The sequence below is a fragment of the Peromyscus eremicus genome, chromosome 7 (assembly GCF_949786415.1).
Source record: "Peromyscus eremicus chromosome 7, PerEre_H2_v1, whole genome shotgun sequence".
NCBI lineage: Eukaryota > Metazoa > Chordata > Mammalia > Rodentia > Cricetidae > Peromyscus > Peromyscus eremicus.
Window position 1 is genome coordinate 68,893,904 of NC_081422.1, and position 20,437 is coordinate 68,914,340.

A 20,437-nucleotide genomic window follows, 5' to 3' on the forward strand; every position below is an offset into this window, starting at 1 on the left:
GAATGACGTAGCTTGGAGTTGACATAAATGTAGCTCCATCTTCTGTGCCCTTTAACCGCGTGTCCATGTGACACAGCAGAGGCATGGCCGGGGAGTAGAGTGGTTAATGTTTACATTGCCTCTCCCTCCCCTTCCGTGTTTGCTGGGCTGTGGGGGGGGGTGATGCACAAGTCCTGTTTAAGGTTATCAGTGTCTTCTCAGCACTCAGTACTCTGAGTCTATGCATGAACCACTGCCCACTGCAAAAGGAGCTTCCCTGACAAAGGATGAGAGCAGGGCCAATCACTTTAAGTCCTCCTAGTTAAACTCAGTGTATTCCCACACCCCCAAAGACTTATAGGAGAGGGACTTGCTGAGAAGAAGAGGTTCCGTGGAAATCAGAAGAAGAAAAGAGGGGGTAAATGGGATCAAAATTCATTATAGATGTATATGAAACTATCAAAGAATAAATAAAGTATACTTACCTGCCAGGGGAGATACCATGATCAGGAAGGTGGTTTTTCCCCAGGGCGAGGCTTATCCGTTGCACTCTGGATGTGCTGTCCCCTGCAATTTCCCCAAATGAGGGAAACTCGACTGCATAATTTGTGGTAGTCGGGGACTGTGTTCAGGCTCTCTCATAGAGAGAGAGAGAGAGAGAGAGAGAGAGAGAGAGAGAGAGAGAGAGAGAGACAGAGACAGAGAGAGACAGAGAGACAGAGAGAGACAGAGAGAAGGAAGGAAGGAAGGAAGGAAGGAAAGAAAGAAAGAAAGAAAGAAAGAAAGAAAGAAAGAAAGAAAGAAAGAAAGAAAGAAAGAAAGAAAGAAAAAGAAAGAAAGAAAGAAAGAAAGAAAGAAAGAAAAATTTATTTTTTAAAGGGTGATCTGAGATAACACCAGATTTCAAATATCCACAATGCACCTCTAAAGTAGTTCATGAACCATATAAGTGGATATTTTGACAAACTTTCCAATAGGAAATAAAGTAAAGGGCTCTCTTTCTCTGTCTCTGTCTCTGTCTCTCTCTGTCTCTCTCTCTGTCTCTCTGTCTCTCTATCTATCTATCTATCTATCTATCTATCTATCTATCTATCTATCTCTATCTCTCTCTCTCTGCCTCTCTCAACTGCTTCTCAGGACTGTGGCTTTCTGCTTGGCTAATTACATTCTATTGCTTATGTGGACTAGGATTTTTTCTCCACGAAAGCTGGACAAGTAATTTTAAAGAGTGAAGTAGAGAGGGCCTCTCAATTCCTTTCTTCTTTTCAGTCACCAAGATACCACATAAAGCTACTTATTCTCAGAGCTGGCAACATAGCCCCAGAGGGGCGTGGTGATACACTTCCCAAAATTCTCACTGCACTACCCAAATGTGTCTTTACCAGCCTCAACCTCAACCCAACAGCATGTCTGCTAAAAGGTTTTAAAGAAACGAAAGGTAAAAAACACGTATTCAACATTCAAAAACACTTACTGAACACCTCTGTTTAGTTTCCTTCTTTGATATGATGAAACACTCTAACCCAAAGCAACTTGGGGAGGAAAGAGTTTATTTGGCTCATGCTTCCATGTTACAGTCAATCGCTGAAGGAAGTCAGGGCAGGAAGGAACTCAAGGCAGGAACTGAAGCAGAGGCCGTGGAGGAAGTCTGCTTGCTGGTTACATTCTCAGAGATTCATGCTTCGCTAGCTTTCTTGTACAGCACAAGACCATATGTCTACAGAATAGTGCAACCCACGGTGTACTCAACCTGCTGCTTACATCAATTAAACACCAATATAGTCCCTCACAGACATGGCCACCGTCCAATCTGGTCTATCCTCAGTTGAGACTTCTGTCTCAGATGGCAGTATACTGTATCAGGTTTATAACTAAAGCTAATTAAGACAATGTATCACATAAAAAATCTGATTAGAAGTTTGGGTTGTTCATATTATGCCGTGTTTGTTGGTTGATGTCCCTGGGAGGCCGCCTCTTTTCTGAGGGGAGACAAAGAGGGTGTGGATTTGAGGGAGAGAGACTGGGAGGAGGGGGGGAGGAGAAACTGTGGGCAAGATGTAATATATGAGAAGAATAATTTTTTTTAAAAAATAAAAGAAATTTGACTATTAACAAAACCATAAATAACTAAATAATAAATATAGAAATAAAATCTATATTAAAAATACCATAGGTTTTTGGGGAAAGCTGAATGGAAGAAGGGCAATTAGAGTCTAGTTTTAGAGGCTGAGTATGATCAAGTCAGGAGGTCTCTGGGAGTGGGGATAGAGGGTAAGAAGAGGGACAGGGTTCCTGATACAGTTCCATTCCATAGATAGGGCTCAGGAAGTCACGTGATACACTGGGCATTGCATCAGCTTCCAGCAGTGCAGAATGCAACCTCGGTGGACAATTGTGAACACCATGCTGATAGAGCTGTGGACAATGATACCCATCTGTATGTTGAGATGGTCAACATACAGACTAATAGTGAATAGCTGATCATTTTTTCCAAGGGGGAACACTCAGGTAAAACTGTCTCCTTCCAAAGCTAATGGAGGAAGTGGTAGGTTTCCGAGCCAGTGGAGGAATTGATCCTGGACCTGTGTGGAATTCCCTGAGGGGCTGAGGACAGCTGCAGTCCCTCTCCTCATTCCAGTCTCTTCAGATGCCTGCTATCCAGATGTGAGCTTCTACAGGATGTAGGGGGCACAAGTCTTCAATTCCAGGCCTCTAGAGGCAGATACAGGAGTCTAGCAAACTCCAGACCAGCCTACACTACACAGAGAGACCCTGTCTCAAGCCCGGACAACAACAACAAAAAAAAAATACATAACTAAATCAGAGCTTCTCTCTTAGAAAGTGCTCAGGCAGAGAAATGGTAACTGTTTCGCTGTCAAGACCACACAACACACAAAGGGTAAAGACTGCCTTGCCTGGAAAAGAGGTTGACTAGAAATCGGACCGGGACAAAAACAGAAGCCTGATCAAACTTTAAAACAACTACCAAGGACAAGATGAGTCTATTTCTAGATAATCCTTTCTTTTAGAAACAGGCACCCAAAGGCAGGGAAATAGAATGTATCACAATCTAATAAATACAGGTTACCAAGGCTGATACCATATTGAGATTTCTCTACTGGGGACCTATGTGGGTGACGGTCAAATCAGAGCAATCCAGATCAGTTGTCAGCTTAGAGTCCCCTACAGTCCACACCAGATTGCAGGAGTGTCCATAGTACAGCATCCAGAGTAAGGGGACCCCCAGGGAGTTGGGGAACTGACAGCTCCTAAGCCACCTGGCAACCAGGTGAAAATCTCCTGCCAATACGGTAATATTTCAAACTTAGAGCTCGCCTGGCCTGGACAATGGGTCATCCCACAGTAAGGACGTCAGTGCTTTATCCTAGAACAGGGACCACTCCACAGACATCTTGGACCCAGGTAAGTAAGGGGCCTTGAAAGAGTTTGAGCTTCGATGACCACCAGAAGAAACTTCTATGCGAATGATATAAATTAGAAGATGTGGCATTTTCACCCAATATTAAAGTAACTTGAAAGGCCAGTTGTACGAGTGGGGCATGGATCCAGAGTCAGAACTCAAGGAGAAATCGTAGGAAACCCACATCTACTATTTGCTGGACAACTTGGAGAAGACTTTTCAGTGCACTCTGCTCTCTGTACATCAGGTTATCCGTGCACCGAGTGGAAGGAGCAGTGCTCTCCCTTTCTCACAGAGCTGTATAAATGCTGAAGGAGTTTCACAAATCTAAAGAGATCAAACAGATGGTCTTTGGAAAACGTCATTGTGTATCGAACCAGACTCGAGTTTTGATGAAGGCAAAATGCCCATCCGACAAATTCTAACTCATGCTCAAGCCAAGAAGGACCACACAATCTCCCTTCCATCTGGGATTCTAAAAGTTTAAAGCACTCTGTGGCATAAAGCACATTCAACTCACTATTGTAAGTAGATGTATTTGCTAAAACAGCAAATCGGGCGGGGTGAGAGAATGGTTTGGAACTATTTTCTTCTCTCTTGCTTCTTTCCTCAGTACTCTCATCCTTACTTCTTTTCCTTCTAGCCACCGTAATTATAACTTAGGGTCTCAAATAAACTCTAGCCTCCTAGTTCCCACAGTATAGTTAAACTCTAGAGCAACAATGATAGTTCTGCCCTCTGGTGCTCATTCACAATGCTGAGTACTTTACACACATCCGCACAGTTACTTCTTCCACGACTTCATGGAGCACCCACTGTATACCTATCTTTCACACAAGCTGCTAAGGCACTTTCCTTGATCACAGGGCTACTGCTACACACTGCTGCAGAATTTTCAATCCAGGGCTTTGTGATTTAAATATCTGTGCTCTTATTCACCAGGCCACAGAGATTCCAGAATTCTTGATCAACTGTTGTTCACCACACATACTTCCAAAAATTATTATATATCCATGCTGATACTTTGAGTAAAATTAAGCCATGCCAAAGACATAAATCACCAAGAAGATGGTCTATTTGACTGACTGGCACATGGTTCCAAAGAGAATTATTTTACTTCTATGATTATAAACAGCTTTTCCCTAAACACACAACTGTTCAGAAAGGGATAAGAAATTGCTGATGTTAGATCAATTTTCACGATCGAACACTAGATTTAGGATCTGCTTGTGTGTCTGGGTTCGTAAACATCGAATGACCCATCGAGAGAAGCTGTGATGTCATCTGGATGTATCAGCTCCATTCAATGAGTCCTAGGTTTTCTTTTGGAGCCTCCAGGGTTAGTGACTTCAGAAGTTATTATGAGGGAGAAAGGGTAGTTATTTCTGCACAATGACTCCTGAAGCAGAACTCGGGCCATCCAGATCTCATAGGAGGGAGAGCAGGTCATGACTTCTTTGTGCATGCCTAGGTGTTCCCTGGCCTCAGTCATGCGCTTAAGAATGCTATAGATCTCTGCGTTTTCTACATGGATCAGTTCTTGTACATTATCTGCTCCTTCTTTCCCTGGAGTCTGCTTTGTACAGATTCCAAAGAAATGGCTCAAACTGAAGGAAAAATGAAGAAATACATGAGCAAGAAATATTAGTAGTCCCTGGAAGCAATCAAATCTATTTCTAAAAGAGTGTGGTTTCCTCCTATTCATGCATTATGAGCCAGGCTATATGTTACAAACACAGCTCACCCCGTATATCCAATAATTCAGAACCAGTATCCACACACTGCTACATACCTCCCTGAGCCATGCCTATAAAAAGTTCCAATGGCTTGTATGGACTTGATACTGGTGCCAATTTATCACTCCATTTTGCCAGCCTAACATTATCTCTAGTTTCCAGATAACCTAATCATTACAGTAACTGCATGCCAAAAGAAAACTAAGAAAGTTGAACATGTCCTGGCTTCCAACTGTCTCCAGTCATAATCCACAATCAACTAATATACCTGAGTTTCCCTGTCTAAGAAGTGAAGGCCCTGTTACATGATGGCTTCTTCACATTGTTGAGAAGGTCTTAGTGATATTAAAGGATCTTCTATAGGGTGTTATTTCAACAACTTTCTAATTGTTCTAAAATATTACTTTAATCTCCAGATATTGTCAATTACAAAATTATTCTAAAAACATTATTCTCTAAGCCACACACACTTTCCCCAAATGATTATATCCATGCCCACATATTTGGGAGTCAAACTAAGCCATAGGGAAGGCAAGAATCATCAAGATGATCTACTTGACTGACACATGGCTCCAAAAGAGAATTATTTTGCTTCTGTGATTCTCTGATTGCAAACACTTTTCCCTAAATAGATGACTGTTCAGAAAGGAACAAGAAATGACTGCTTTGAAATCAAATTTCATGATCAAATACTAGATTTAGGATCTGACATTCATGTAACACCTGTAGAGGCTATATTCACTTAAAGAATTTACGATAACTTGCTTTAATATTTATTAATAAAAAAGAAAACCTAAAAACACAGAGCCACATGGCACTGTTCCAGGTGTAGACTATACGCACATGATATATACATTGTTAGAAAACTTTTCCAAATCATATCTCAAGGCTGGCTTTAAGCCCCTCCTCTCTACAGTGAAGAGGAAAAAATTTAGCTGTTGTTATTAATGCCCTTTCTTCACTCTTTCCACACAAAGGGACAAAGGCAGAGCTTCTAATCCTGGACCACAATCATCATTGTCAATATGTCACTGCCCGAGACTATGAAAGGCATTTAAAAGGGGCAGTAGGTAGGCTCCACCTCCTTTGAATGAGGTGGGCATGCGGATTGTTCACCTCAAAAGCTATCATGCTTAGAGGTTAACAACTACCCAAGATCAGCCCACTCCAAAGATCAGGGTTGTACTCCTCAGAACCCCTGCCCGCTTGGATGCTGCATGGAATAGCATGTGACCCCTTCATGCCCAAATATGCCCCCCCCCCATACACACACACAAAACCCATCACATCAGCCACTATACTTATAAGCACTGTATATTTTTGGTGCTAGAAGCAGCATTCTAATAGGATAGCGAATAATTATAATTGAGGTGTTATTAAAATAACGAAAATCTTACAAATCCAGGAATCAATAAGTAAGCAGGGCCTAGCCATATCTTTGAGTCCCAGCAGTCCCTCCCCTACTGTGTAAGTCTTAATCAATGAGTTGCTGAAACAGAGAGTCTCTTTTAGGCAGGACAAGTCAGGGATTGCAGGGACTGGAACAGTATTAGGCAGTAAAAACATAGCACTCTAATATGTAAACAGCTGTGAAGGCACACTGGCGCATGCCAGTTAGCAATACCACTTACATAACAAGAATATTGCAATTTCAGAGAAACATCTGGCTGGCATAGAAGCTTTGTTTGAACTCTCGCCAGTTGAACAAGTTCAAATAAGCTTTTCAGGGAAATGGGACACATTTGGGCAAAGGCCTAGAGGCCGAAGAGAGCAGGGCCAAGGTTTAGCAGCAAGGACTATTTGATCAGTTATTAAGACAGAGACCAATCACTATCCTTGACAACAGGAATGGCTGTACATCTTTTACCAAGGCCACTGATCCCGCTGCTGGGCACTGGTTCCTAGCAACTGAATTCCAAGATGTGTGACCTACATCCTTGGCTGCATCTAAGCCATGCCTCTGTGTAACCCTCCTGTTCACAAGAGGAATGCAGACCCACTAGTGTGTGTGTGTGTGTGTGTGTGTGTGTGTGTGTGTGTGTGTGTGTACATGTACACACATGTGGAGGCCAGAGGTCAACACTGGGCATCTTCTTCTTCTCCTCTCCACTGTATTTTTTGAGGCAGAGTCTCTCAGTGAACCTGGAGTTCACCTATTCAACTAGGCTGGCAAACCCGCCCCAGATCCACTGTCTCCATTTTGCAGATGATAGGATTACAAACATATGTCACTGCTTTTTTATATGGGTGCTGTGGCTCTGGACTTGGGCTCTCATGTTTATACAGCAAATATTCTACTGACTGAGCTGTTGTCCCAGCCCCAGAGCCCACTCCTCTAGTGCTCAAATCCAGCAACTTACACACACACACACACACACACACACACACACAAACACACACACACACACACACACAAAAAATCAGGTCTTTCCCATGGCTTCCCTACAGACAACTAGCACCGTCTGGCAACTTCCAGCCTAGAGTAGCTGTCCACAGTGACCCTGTGCACTGTGACCAGACAACTCACTGGCTGAGAGGGGAAAGCTGCCACCCAGGTCTTCATGGCCACCTGTCAAGAAGGCCAGAAGGAGACCATCAAAATGGAGAGGACATCATTCAGTTTGTATAACTGTCGAGTTATGGAAGAGCTCAGGTTGGATGTAAATATGCCTTAGAACAAATCAAGTCTGTAGTTTGCTGGTTGTAGTTCATAGACATGGTCACCAAAATAAATAAATAATAATAATAATAGCATTTATCATCTTTTGACCCATTTGAATCCTTCAAGAATCCTATGAAATATTGTATTGATCAGTTGAAAATCTTTAAAACAGAAATTTTCAATATTAAGATTCTAGCCATGCTTTATAGCTGGACATAATCATTGCCTATCTCTGGTAAATTCTCTTTCTTTCATACAGAAACCAGTCTGAAGCTCAGAGAAGTGGGGCAATTTACCTAGAGTCTCACAGCTCTGGAGCAACAGAGCCAGGACGAAAACTAAAGCCTTTAGTCTCTAGGTTTAGTACCCTATCCCAGGTACACTCTGGAGTCTTTGACCCAAAGTCTAAAGACACCTCCACCCTTGACCTTAACCAAGACATCATGAGTGAGACTCTCGTTCCAAGATAAACGAGGGCAAAACCAAGTCCCAGAGTCCAAGAGACAGGACAAAACTCCATGCATTAAAGCTTTAGTCTGAACACTGCCAGGCCACCTGGGGGCCAGTGTGATTAGGGTCCATTTTGGATTTCAGGGCCATTCTCCATTGAGGTTTTTTGGTAACTAGACAGAGAAAGGTACCCAGAGATGCCTCTATGAAAATTTCCTAAACAAAAGGCAACACTTGCCAGTCGTTAACCAGAGGTCAACAGCTGTAGCAGCTGCAGGGCTTTGACTTGGATTTAGAAGCCTGAGGAACCAGCAGATTCTATTTCTGCAGATCCACATGCTAGCAGTGTCCCACTGACGCGCCTAGGGGGCGCTCTCGCCGTGCTCAGCAGCGTGCCTGTAGACGTTGCCAGCAAAACAACCTGAATTAACAGCAGATGGGGTCTCATTTTTGCTCAGTTCTCTTCAACATTTTGAGGGAAAGACGAGACACACTTTTAAAGAAGAGTTTACCAACCCGGCCTGCTTAATGATCCACAAAAATATATTCAAAATCCGCTCATTGGACAATTTCCTCCCTGCCTCACTGGAAAATCAGTTTTGTTTTTTAATCTGCCCCCAAAGTCACGAGTATATGGCTCTCCCTTTTCACAGCATATGGCAAGTTTTAATGGTTACAGATGACCACTGTCTCCTGGTCAAAATGGCTGTTTGCAAAGACCTGTTTTTATCCCTGCCCTCTCTTGTCCTGAAACACAGCAACACCGGCTAAATCCACAGTGGTGAACTACTGTATGCCAAAGCAAAGGTTTCCACGTGGAAACCAGGGGAATTGTATCTGCTCCTCGGCAGCATAGCTACTAAGAAGAATAATCAGTCCCTCAATTCCAATCACGGTGGGACAGGAAGGCCGCTCCTCCATCTCACCCTCACTCCAAAATCCCTTGCTGAGGCCTGGGCAGGGGGCACCAGGCTTCAGGTAACTTACAGTGAATGAAGTCTTAGACACTATTGTGCCTGGGATGAAAAGAATTACACTTTTCAAATAAAGCAAAGGAAACTCGAATGATTAAAACGGAAAGATATTACTATTTGAATTGGAAAGACCTGCTGACCACACACAAGACCTGTCGGGGTTCAAGCCAGATGGGGTCCCAGCACTGGGGTGGGGGGGAGGAGCATGGGGTCCCACCCCAACTAAGAACTTATTTGCAATTGGTACCCACTAGCAATGGGAAAATCAGTTTTCCCCAATCACTCCAAGGCCAGGCTAAGCCCCATGCCTAGAGGTAGTCGACCAAGGCAAAATGAACTCCACCGGATTTTTTTTTGTTGTTGTTGACGCTTGGCTTCATTTTGTTCTGCACAGGCATATTTTTGTCTAATTTGTCTTTTGCCTATTTGTTTTGATTTTCATTTTTGTGTTTTTATAGAAGTTTTGGTTGTTTTGTTTTGTTTTGGGAAGAGAAGGAACATAAAATTGGATGGTGGAGAAGGAGAAAGGATCTGTAAGGAGATGAGGGAGGGGAAACATGATCAAAATATATTGTATGAAAAAATATGTTTGACGATACCTGCTGATAAAGAAATTAAAACAGTTCTGTAGGTATGAAACCAAACAGGTTAGTTGTCAGTGCTAATATTAAAGTGTGTGTGTGTGTGTGTGTGTGTGTGTGTGTGTGTGTGTTTGAGCATGCGCATACGAGCACATCCACATGTAAACACAACCCCTCCCTCATCCAGGAAGACCAGGCTTTTCTGTGTATGTTTGCTTGTGTGCACAAATCCAAGGAAGATGTTGCTGCACACAAAGCAGTCTGCCCTGCCCCCGCTCTGGAAGGAGCAGGTCCCCAGGGATTAGGCAAGAAAGAATTGTTCATAGACAGCAGAGGCCAGAGAACAATGCAGACCTCTGTGACAGACACAGTGGCAGCCTGCTAGCCTGGGTGGGGGATTGACCACATGGCCAAAGAGCTGGTCCTGTCGTCTCTAGAAGAGACTAAAAAGGACTCAAATTAACAACTGTTATGATTGGCAGGTGGTTTAAGAGATATGTAGCCCAGGAAGACATGGGGGGGGGGGAGGGTGTTAGACTGAGCAAGGACTTGCTTTATGGCACAAAGTAAAGACAGTTCAATGTGTTTCCTACAAGAACATAGTATCTGCTGATTTGTTTAAGGAAAAATAATGGAGATGGCTAAAGTGCAAAGTCCTCTCCAAGAGAAGAAAGTGAGGATGTCTAGTTCTTCAAGACAATCTTAAATTAATGTACACAATCACCATAGGTTAACTAGTGAAAGCACAGACTTCAATGCTTTTAAATACATTGGACCAAAGAGTTGACAACTCTAGATTGTGTTTAATGTCAGTTTTATTCTGTGTGTCTTGTATATTCCTTATCTAAAATATGTTTCAGATAATACACCAAAATTAAATAAACTACCTCCCTCTAGCTTATTATCTGCTCCCCAACTTTTCCTGGAGTTTATCAGAACTTCACGGCCTCTTCCAATGGCATAGATGGCCCTTCTTACATCTCAGAAGTCTCAGAACACAAGCAGATACTTCATGGGCTAGTTTTGTTTGGATTCTTCCTTTCTAAATAAATATAGATTAAAATTTCATAGGTGACTGGCTTCCCCAGAAAGATGCCCCTGGAAGTCTACAATGCAGAATTGCTAGGAATGGCCTGTCTCTCTCCCTTCCCATTGCTAACTATGACTATATGTGTTTGTGTATTTTTTTGAGGCAAATAGCCAGGATTTTGCTTTTTGCAGTTGTCCAAAGAAGACTTGTCTTCTATAGACTATCTTTCAAAGGCTTTGACTCAAAGGGAATGCTTAGTAGGACCAGACAAAGTTCCCCATTGCACCGTAAGTCATGTTTAGATGAGCAAGAGATTAGATTTGTATAGAAAGGCTTTGGCATGCAAGTCCACACAACCTCACAGGACCAAAACACAACAGCACACCAAACTGTCCAAGCTAGGGAATCTAGTACCCCCTCATCAACTCAAATGGGAGAATGTCAACTCTGGCGATATCATGGCACTGAAAATGTGGGTGGGGATTCTGACAAAGAGGAAAATGAGACAATTATGTGGCAAGACCATAACACAACATAATCACACAGTTGAAGTTGTCCCTAAATGCTCGGCTCCTTGAAACAACCTGAACATATTAGAAGAATCATCATGGTGTCTTTCATTTTGTTCCAAGAAAACTTGACCTATATCTATCTATCTTTGAACTGAAGTGATTGGGACATTCACCTGACCAAGTGAAGACCCAGCAATACATTGGGACTCTTATGGGTGTCTAAAGAAAGATTCCCATTTTTGTATAACTGTGATGTTATGTAAATGTTCCTAAACTAAAAATGACTTGCTATAAATAAAACACAGGGCCTAGAAGTTCATTTTAGAAGCCACAATGGAAAAATTTGTCTTCATTCATTCACAACTGCACAGCACCTTCTAGCCAGTCAAGGAACCAGCACACTGTGACAAATTTGATCAGCCTTGACAGGTAGCCTACACCGCTTGCCAAGGTATGGGTAGCAACTAACCTTTCCCAGGTAGTTATCCTGGCTGGCCCAGCTTCACCAAGGGATGACTTTGCCTTCTCTTGGATGATTGATTCATTTCAATCATGACTTTAAAATAGTCAGGTACCAGGTTGGCAAGATGGTTTCAGTGAGAAAGGATGTCTGCCACTAAGCCTGACAACCTGAGTTTTATCCCTGGAACCCATGTGGTAGAAGGAGAGAACCAACTCCTGCAAGTTGTTCTCTGACCTCCACACATGCACAACCACCCACTCACTGACCAGCAATAAATAATAAAGTAATAAGAGAAAATCAGAGGGAAGTTGGGTATTCAAAGGGCCGATCACTCCAGTTCCTGCCTTGAACTGACCTCTTGGTGATATTCCTCACTGAGGCCTGCAAGATTGAAGTGAGCCAACTGAGTCCTGGTGTCAGAAAACCAAAAGGAGCTTCCCCTACCCCCACCTACACATACACCTGAATTTCTGGAGGGATTATGGCCATACAAACCTGGCCTCAGTGATGGTGTGTATACTTTCTGACATTTGTCCCTATCCTCTGTTGTATTGATTCCCATCCAAATGGTTAGACCTGAACAAGCCTTTTAAAACGTGAAATAATAGGCTGCTTGGATCCTGCAGGAAACTAGACCATTCAGCCACAATTGGAGCAATTTTCCAGCAAAGTTGATGCATTTGCACCTCACCTGACTGAGCAGAAATTAACCCCCATTCACCAACTGACCCCACACACCCCGCTCACCCTACTGCACTCCAAGATGTTTGTTTTGACATGTTATTCACTATGGTTGCCATGCACTTATGTATTTAAGCTGCCGGGAAGACCCGGTGACTCATCCATTTCACTGGTTCTTTATTGCTGAATGAACATAATATAGGTTTCAGGTAAGTAGAGTCTCTCATTACTGAGATAAAAAGGAAGCATTGTCTCTGGTTGGATTATTCAAGGTGTCAAGGTAAATCACGAAATTCCCGTAGAAAATGCTCAAATGCCTTGTGGTTTTGTGGGTAGTGTACAGTTCCCATGTATAGTTAGTTGTTGGGGCACTTTGAATGTATTTGAAATACCTTATGTCTAAGACTTCTGTGAGAACATTCACTTTTAGCATCCAAGAGTCTTTTTTTTTTTTTTTTTTTTTTTTTTTTTTTTTTTTTTTTTTGGTTTTCCGAGACAGGGTTTCTCTGTGTAGCTTTGCGCCTTTCCTGGAACTCACTTGGTAGCCCAGGTTGGCCTCGAACTCACAGAGATCCTCCTGCCTCTGCCTCCTGAGTTCTGGGATTAAAGGCGTGTGCCACCACCGCCCGGCAGCATCCAAGAGTCTTAAATAAAAGTATGCTCACTTAGAAATAACAAACTTTCTAAATTGCCTATCTCTCTAATATTGTAGTAGTAGTTTTCTAATTTCAGTTTAAATCAAATTAGTAGGCAGTCCAAGTGTCCTTGGACAACAGATATAAAGAATGATGTCACCACTATGCTACCCATCATCTAAGGCCATACTTGGGGAAACAAGTTTCCTGCCTTGATGGCAGCATCCCATGGCTGTTAGGACCATGTCAGTACCATGGACAGAGAAGGTACAGCCTGTGTCCCTAAGAGAAGGAATGTCACTTCAGCTGGATGCATGGAAGGAAAAGACAGAAAACCACAGCCAAGAAACACAGTAACAAAAGTCTCTGACTTGCCAGGCCTAATTAGCTGTTTGTTATACTAAGGGCTTCTGTTTTCATTGAAATTATGCATCAGTGAGAGTTTAATGCACCCTGATCCTCATTGAAAAACAAAATATGCTGCAATTGTCAAATACATATTTTAATCACGATGAAAAGCTTTTGTCTTGGTATGTAGTCTGGAGACTCTACAGAAGCAATAAAACAGTTAATGAATTTGGGAAGTAGTTCCTTCCTGCTATTGATCCTAATTGATATTTGATCTTAATATACATGTGATACACACATAGTGTAGTTGTTAACAGTATGCCTAGGTGCTTGCTGGCATTCACATATGAAAACCATAATAAAGAACTCATTCTTTCTAGAAAATTAACACCAAGATAATTATAGTGGACTTCTGGGAATTAAACATTTTTATAATCTTTCTGTTTCCAAAGTGCATATTCTTTCATTCCTCGGCACTCCCTAGGAAAGGGGGAATAGTTCTAATGACAAAATACAGGAAGACATCCAAGAGACCATAATGTTCCATCACTCATTTCCAGTCAGTACTAAGAAATATGAGTTTCTTTACATATTTACTATGTATTCCTAAGCACATGTTTGCAATTGCTTCTTGATTTTTCTTGCTAGGGGAAGGCATCTGTGATGTGGGTGACTCAAAACAAGACATGATCTCTAAGTCTAGCTCATTTTCATTTTAGTGATAACACCAACAGGATGTCCCCACTAAGCATGATAGCAAAAGCTATCAGAGTGAGTTCCCATTTCCTGGACAGAAGCATGCTGATCCAACTTGGCCTAGGGCTACCAAGTCGCCTAATGACAGAAGCTTTAATTTAAAATACATTGTGGGTAATAGACCAAGTGGATAATCTACTTGTGGATAATTGAGAATGTATCTGTGCCCACATTTTAAGATCTAGGTATTTCATAGAGGTCCTGTAACATAACATGTCATAAAGTAACCTGTTCCTAGTACAGGAGGATGCATTAAAATCAATAGGGTTTTGCAAGCTGTGCATATGATAGATGGTACGAAATGTAATTAGTATTGGAAAATTGCTGTGAAATCTTGAGCTCTTTGTGCTTAAATGACCAAGATGTTTTCCAGTGGGGGCTCCTGTTTTCCAGCAACCTGGTGAAGAGATGGCGAAGGATTAAGTAACAGTTACTGCTCTGGTTTTTTAAGCAAGTGAAGCCTGTTGTTCTGTTCAGAGGAATACAAGAATGTACAACTGGTCACACCACAACAGGATGGTACTGCCTGGGATGAGGTAAAGCATGGCTTCAGCAGCCCTTGAGATGGAATTTTTGTATCCTGTATCTGACTTCCTGGGAATAAACAATGATCTGAAGCTGGCATCCTTTAGGCTAAGGTTTTATAATAGAAACACACACACACACACACACACACACACACACACACACACACACACAAAAGCCTTAATTATGAAATTAGACAGTGTGATGCCATAATTTAGGTTCTCAGTTCTACATAGACACATGCACAATGTCTCTCACAGAGAGAGAGAGAGGAGGGAAGCAGGGGAGAGGGAGAAGGAGAGAGAGAGAGAGAGAGAGAGAGAGAAGAAGATGCTTGGAGAAAGACACATAGAATAGATGCATTTTTTCTTTTCTCTCTTTTTAACCTCATCTGTTCATTCCTGGGTCACACCAGCATTGTGCTGAGTCTGGGTGAAAACACCCTTTGATGGAGGATACATGCTGAAAGGGAGAATTCTGAATTATGTTCTCTAAATTATCTAAGGCTTGGAGAGCAAGTATTGATTTTAAAAATGACTGAGCCAGGCCTCGTATTGCAGAGCTCCCTCCCTCCTTCTTCCCTCCCCTCCTCCTCCCCTGCTCCCTGCAAGCACCCCAAAGCACAACAAACGATCTCAGGCAGCACACAGCCACTACCAAGCCCTAGGCTGGCATTGTTTTAAAATAATCAGAAAGTCATCCATCAACCAAAGAGTCATTGGAATGAGCATGTGGTAACTAAAGACACGTTTTATCTGTTCAGGGGCTCCACTGGGTGAGGTAGGAAGGGAGTTAGGAGGCTATTAGACCAATTAACACTCTCTGGAAACAGTGAACTGTATTTGCTGCTTCACAGAAAAGCAGGAGACATCTATCTACATAGTCAAGTGCTCCAGTGCTCCATGCAGCTGTGGGATTCAAACCTCTCTCACAGCAGAGAGCTGGAGTCTATTCTACGATCACCTCCCATCGTTTGCGAACAGTTTAGCAGCTGCACTGTTGTTCTGGGCAACTGTGTGTACAAGTATCAGGGTGAACATATGCATACTGACTTGAATGGTTCCCTTGAATTGCTACTAGACATTAATGATAGAAGAGAAATGAAGACCCATGTTATTAGTATCCATGCATCAAGAATGTCAATCGGCTTCATTTAATCAGTACTAGTTAAGAACACATGAGAACATCATCACGTTAACTGAGCTAGCACTAGCAATCTGCTGTCTAGCCTTCTGAGCATGTGGTTTTTGTATCTGTAAAGCTAACTGGGTGACCTGGGAATGTAGCTGTAGGTAGACCACTTGCATAGGATGCATGAAGCCCTGGGCTCGATTCCAGCACCACATAAACCAAGTATGGGGGTACATGCTTGTGATCCTAAAACTCCAAAGGTAAAGGCAGGAGGATCAGGAGGCTAAGGACATTCTCAGCTATATAATGAGTCGAAGGCTAACTGTGGCTCTATGAGACCCTGTCTAAATAAATAAATAGAATTAGTGAGTGCACAGAGTGATTGCACTCACTTGGCAGGGTTTCCTTTCCTGGATAACCTAGGGTAGCAAAACTCAACCCTCTGTCTCTATCCATAACAAACACGTGCAGACATCTTAACTGGCAAACAAGTTCTCGGGCCTAGCACATGCTTTATGAGACATCAAGTCAGCAATGCACCATTTAAGGCCGGGTCTCTAGTGCCCGTCTTCCCAGTGAGTCCCCCACCTACTCCATTTTTTTTTAATGGTTTAATTCCTTGGCTTGCTGTAGCTGGAAGTATGACAATGGAATTTCTCTCATAGAAACTCTCCCATTTATTTTTTCCTTGGCCTTTTGAAGGAGATGCGATTGAGTGATGGCCCTGATTTCATTACCGATTCCTCCTGGAAAAGGGCAAGTTTACTAGGTCAAGGTTGAAACACCAAGTCATGGGCTAAGAAGAAACTTAATCTCCCTCTAAATCACTCTGCAACCCAGGAGTTATTAGGCTAGAGACAGTTCTACAGAGAACAGAGTCAAGTCCAGGGCTGGCCCTTTTCCAGTGAATTTGGGCAGTTAGACTTAGCCAAACAGATAATTCACTGCCCCTGTCTCCTGCCAAGGGAGAGCGGTTTGAATGATGCAGACGACATAAAGTTTAGGATAATATAAATCCATGTGGCCTAAAAGGAAAATTCAGCTTGGAGGAAATTTTATGCATAATTTATTTTCCTATTTAATACTCACATTCTCTTCCTGCGTTCCTTAAGGTATTGATTGGCACATATCAAACAAAGGGCTCCGATGGAAAAGGCACCTGGGAAGAAATGTTTTAAATATAATGAAGTTAAATATAATGAGTAGCTACAGATTTTAAATGTTTTCATCAAAAAAAAAAAAGACAGGTGTCACTCAATAAATGCTTTAATGAGTTTGGTTTAGTCACCCTGAGGCATGAGGCAGCTATCAAAATATCGTGTGGTCCACTGTAAACAAACACAATTCTTTGTTTTCAGTTATAACATATATAAATGATAAAAGTGTAAGATAAAATGTAAAAAAAAAAATACATCACATACAGTGTATAAAACATGAATTAGATACTTAGGAAACAGCACTGAGTCTCCAGAACAGCACGCTTTGGGTTGTGAGACATTAAAACACCAATTTAAAGTAACTTCAATAAAAAAATGTCATTTTAGAAAAAGAAGTCACTAAAAAGGATAATAGGGGGAAACCATGACACTACTAAGGTATGACCCATGAGCCTGATGCTGGTGGCACACTCAACTTAAAAGCATTGCAGGAGGGTCTGTTTACAAAGAGACTAATAATAAAAGATATGAGGGGCCTGGCCTTGCCCAGAAGAGCCCCCCAGCAGAAGACAAGCAAGAAGGAGAGCCAGAGCCTGCAGGAAGCTGTCATTGTATCAGGGGCAGAAAGGGGCACAGGGCAAAGCACCCTGACCCTGCTCTTCCCCTCCCCTTCCAATCTCCTCTGGGGTCTCCCCAGCTGGAATCCAGGGACACAGCCCTGTGGATGTCAGGCAGGAGAGATAAAAAGAAGGGGGAAAGATCTGTAGATCATCAGAAAGAGCAGGCAGGCTCTGGATGAAGGGCAACTCGGGGCTCAGAAGCCACTCAGAGAAAATATGCATGTAGCCTGTACTTATTTCTTCCAAAATGTTTATTAATTATTGTAGCAGATTCAGCATACATCTAGTTAAATGTGTTAGTAGACTGATGGATTACTTGAAATCATTGGTGCTCATCAGTATTATATATATATATATATATATATTTTATATATGTGTATATGTATATATATACATATATATCCATGTGCCCAGAATATATGCATACAAATTTTATATGACCTGTATGCTAAAATTACTGTTTTTAACTTTACCTGGAAAGGGTATGGCCCATGAAGACTATTCTTAAAATGAAGGACAGGGTAAGGTGGAATTCTGGTACAGGCCAAAAAAAAAAAAATACATAACGTACAGGAGTAGACTGGAAGAGGGTAGAAGCTGAACTTGACTGCCAAGGGTGAGTGGGATTAGGACTGAAAGAAACAGGTATCCCTAGGAGACAGTTCATCCGCAGAGCTGAAGGAAGGGCTTCTTCCATTTACTGGAACAGAAAGGCTCCTCCTTCCACACAGAAAGCAAAATCAGAATCAGAATAAGGACTTGCCTGAATATTTTCATGTTATCCAGTTAAGACTGCAAATGTCTGTGTGCCTTTCCTAACCACTAGATCCTGCACCCTCCTCCCTTACAGAAAGAATTGTTTCTGTTCTCAGATCTTCTGCAGAAGTGGTCAAGAGATCATTCAGCTTCCAAGACTCCTTTGCCTAGTGCCAGGGCACATTGGACAGTCTGGCTTCACCATCACATTAGTTACTTGTCTCATTATAGTGAGAAATCACCCGACAGAAGCAACTTAGAGAAGAGAGGGCTTGTTTGGGCTCTCAGTTGGAGAGGATGCAGTCGGTTGTGGCGGGAAGGGTGCAGCTGCATGGAGCAGGAGGGAGCTCATGCACAAGTGGGTTGGGTGTAACCCACAGGGCTCACCTCTCAGTGACCTTTCCTGTAGTGAAGACCCACATCCTGCAGGTGTGTCTGACCTTTTGACATTGCACCTCAAGACCGCCATATGCAAGTCATGCTCTAGAACCACACAAAACAAAAACCTCATGTTTCAAGTAGATATATTGTTTGCCTCGGGTCTCATCCATGGCTAACAGGCCACAGGTTGGATAGGACCAACAGGCTCCACAATCCCCTGTAACAGTACAACCAGCTGGGAAACAAGGATTTAAACAAAGCCGATGGGGGCATTCTGCATTCACATCGCAACACTAAGTAGCAAGGATGCTTGGCAGTTTGCATTATGAGGCTTGGTACAGACTTCATGAAAGCAGGATAGAACTGCAGGGGGACTTCACAGAACTTGGAAAAACATTCAAGGCCAACCAGAACCTGCTCCCAATTTGTTTCCCAGTCTGTCCTGTTCTCTGTCATACCCAGGCTTCTGCCACATCAAGTACCTCATCAGCTCAGTACATCTGTGAAGTCAGCAGATCCTGGTCCAGGCCATCAGCCTTAGTCTACCTTGCATGTGTAGTGTCTCCGTCTTCAGCTCCACTGTCAAGAGTTCAGTCAACATCAGAACCATTGTGAGTTCTCTTCCTTCCCTAACATTTCACAAGGCCCTGTAGCAGACACTCCCTTCTCTGAGCATGAAGAACACTAAGCTGTTGTATCCATCTGGGACGACTTTGCCTTATGTAAGCCCTACTGTTAGAACAAAATTGGTCAAGATTGTCTGGCTAAAAGCATAATCATTTTTATTAGCAGTAAAGCAAAATATATCAAGCCCCATTGATCACAATGAACCTAATACCAATAAGCCCTAGCATACTGTAGACTTACACATCACATTTTTTCCAAGTGTTTACATGTTTGCACCTTGACTCCCACCCCCAAATCTCACATACCTGTTTATCTCACATACATCCCAACAGACAATATGAAATTCCATGTCCACATCAAATACATTTCCATGATTCTTGTGTGACTTTGGTTGTCTTTGTGTCTCTATACTTACTTGCTGCACTAAATTTGTATCATCATTTTTAGATAACTTTTTTTTATTACTTCTTTGAGAATTTCATACAATGTATTGTTACCCTCTGGCTCCTCCCACATCCACTGTTCCCACCCTCACCGCTCTACTCATTCAACCTTGAGTTTTCTTCTTCCCCACTCCCATTGAGCCCAGTTTGTTTTGCCCTTGAAAGTAGGGCCTGCCCTGGAATTCAGCCAACCTACCAAGAGTCACATATTTAAAGAAATTTAACTCCCCCTCTCTTGGAAGCTATCAGACACCAATAGCTCCTCAGCTCCTTTTGGGGAGTCAGAGCCATCTCCCCCACATGCAGGGATTTTGTCTGGAGGAACTTGTTCAGGTCCTATTCACGTTGTAACAATTGCTGAGTTCATATGTGTAACTGTCCAAAAACCACTGTTTTCCTTCGAGGCATCTTCGGCCCTTGGGGCTTACAATCTTCCTGCCCCTTCTTCCACATTGTCTTCCGAGCCTTGGAAGGAGAGGAGTGGTATGTTTGTCCCATTGAGGGCAGTGTACTTCACAATCTCAGATTTTCTGCACGTTGACCCGTGTGTCAGCTGCTGTTACTACAAG

At 42.5% G+C, this 20,437-nt stretch overlaps 1 non-coding gene across 1 annotated transcript; it reads left to right on the top strand.

Moving 5' to 3' along the window:
• Window positions 1–456: 456 nt before the first annotated feature.
• LOC131915771 (U1 spliceosomal RNA) lies at window positions 457–622 on the top strand. The gene has a single exon (XR_009380424.1). It is a non-coding gene; the product is annotated as a U1 spliceosomal RNA (small nuclear RNA).
• The last annotated feature ends 19,815 nt before the right edge of the window (window positions 623–20,437 follow it).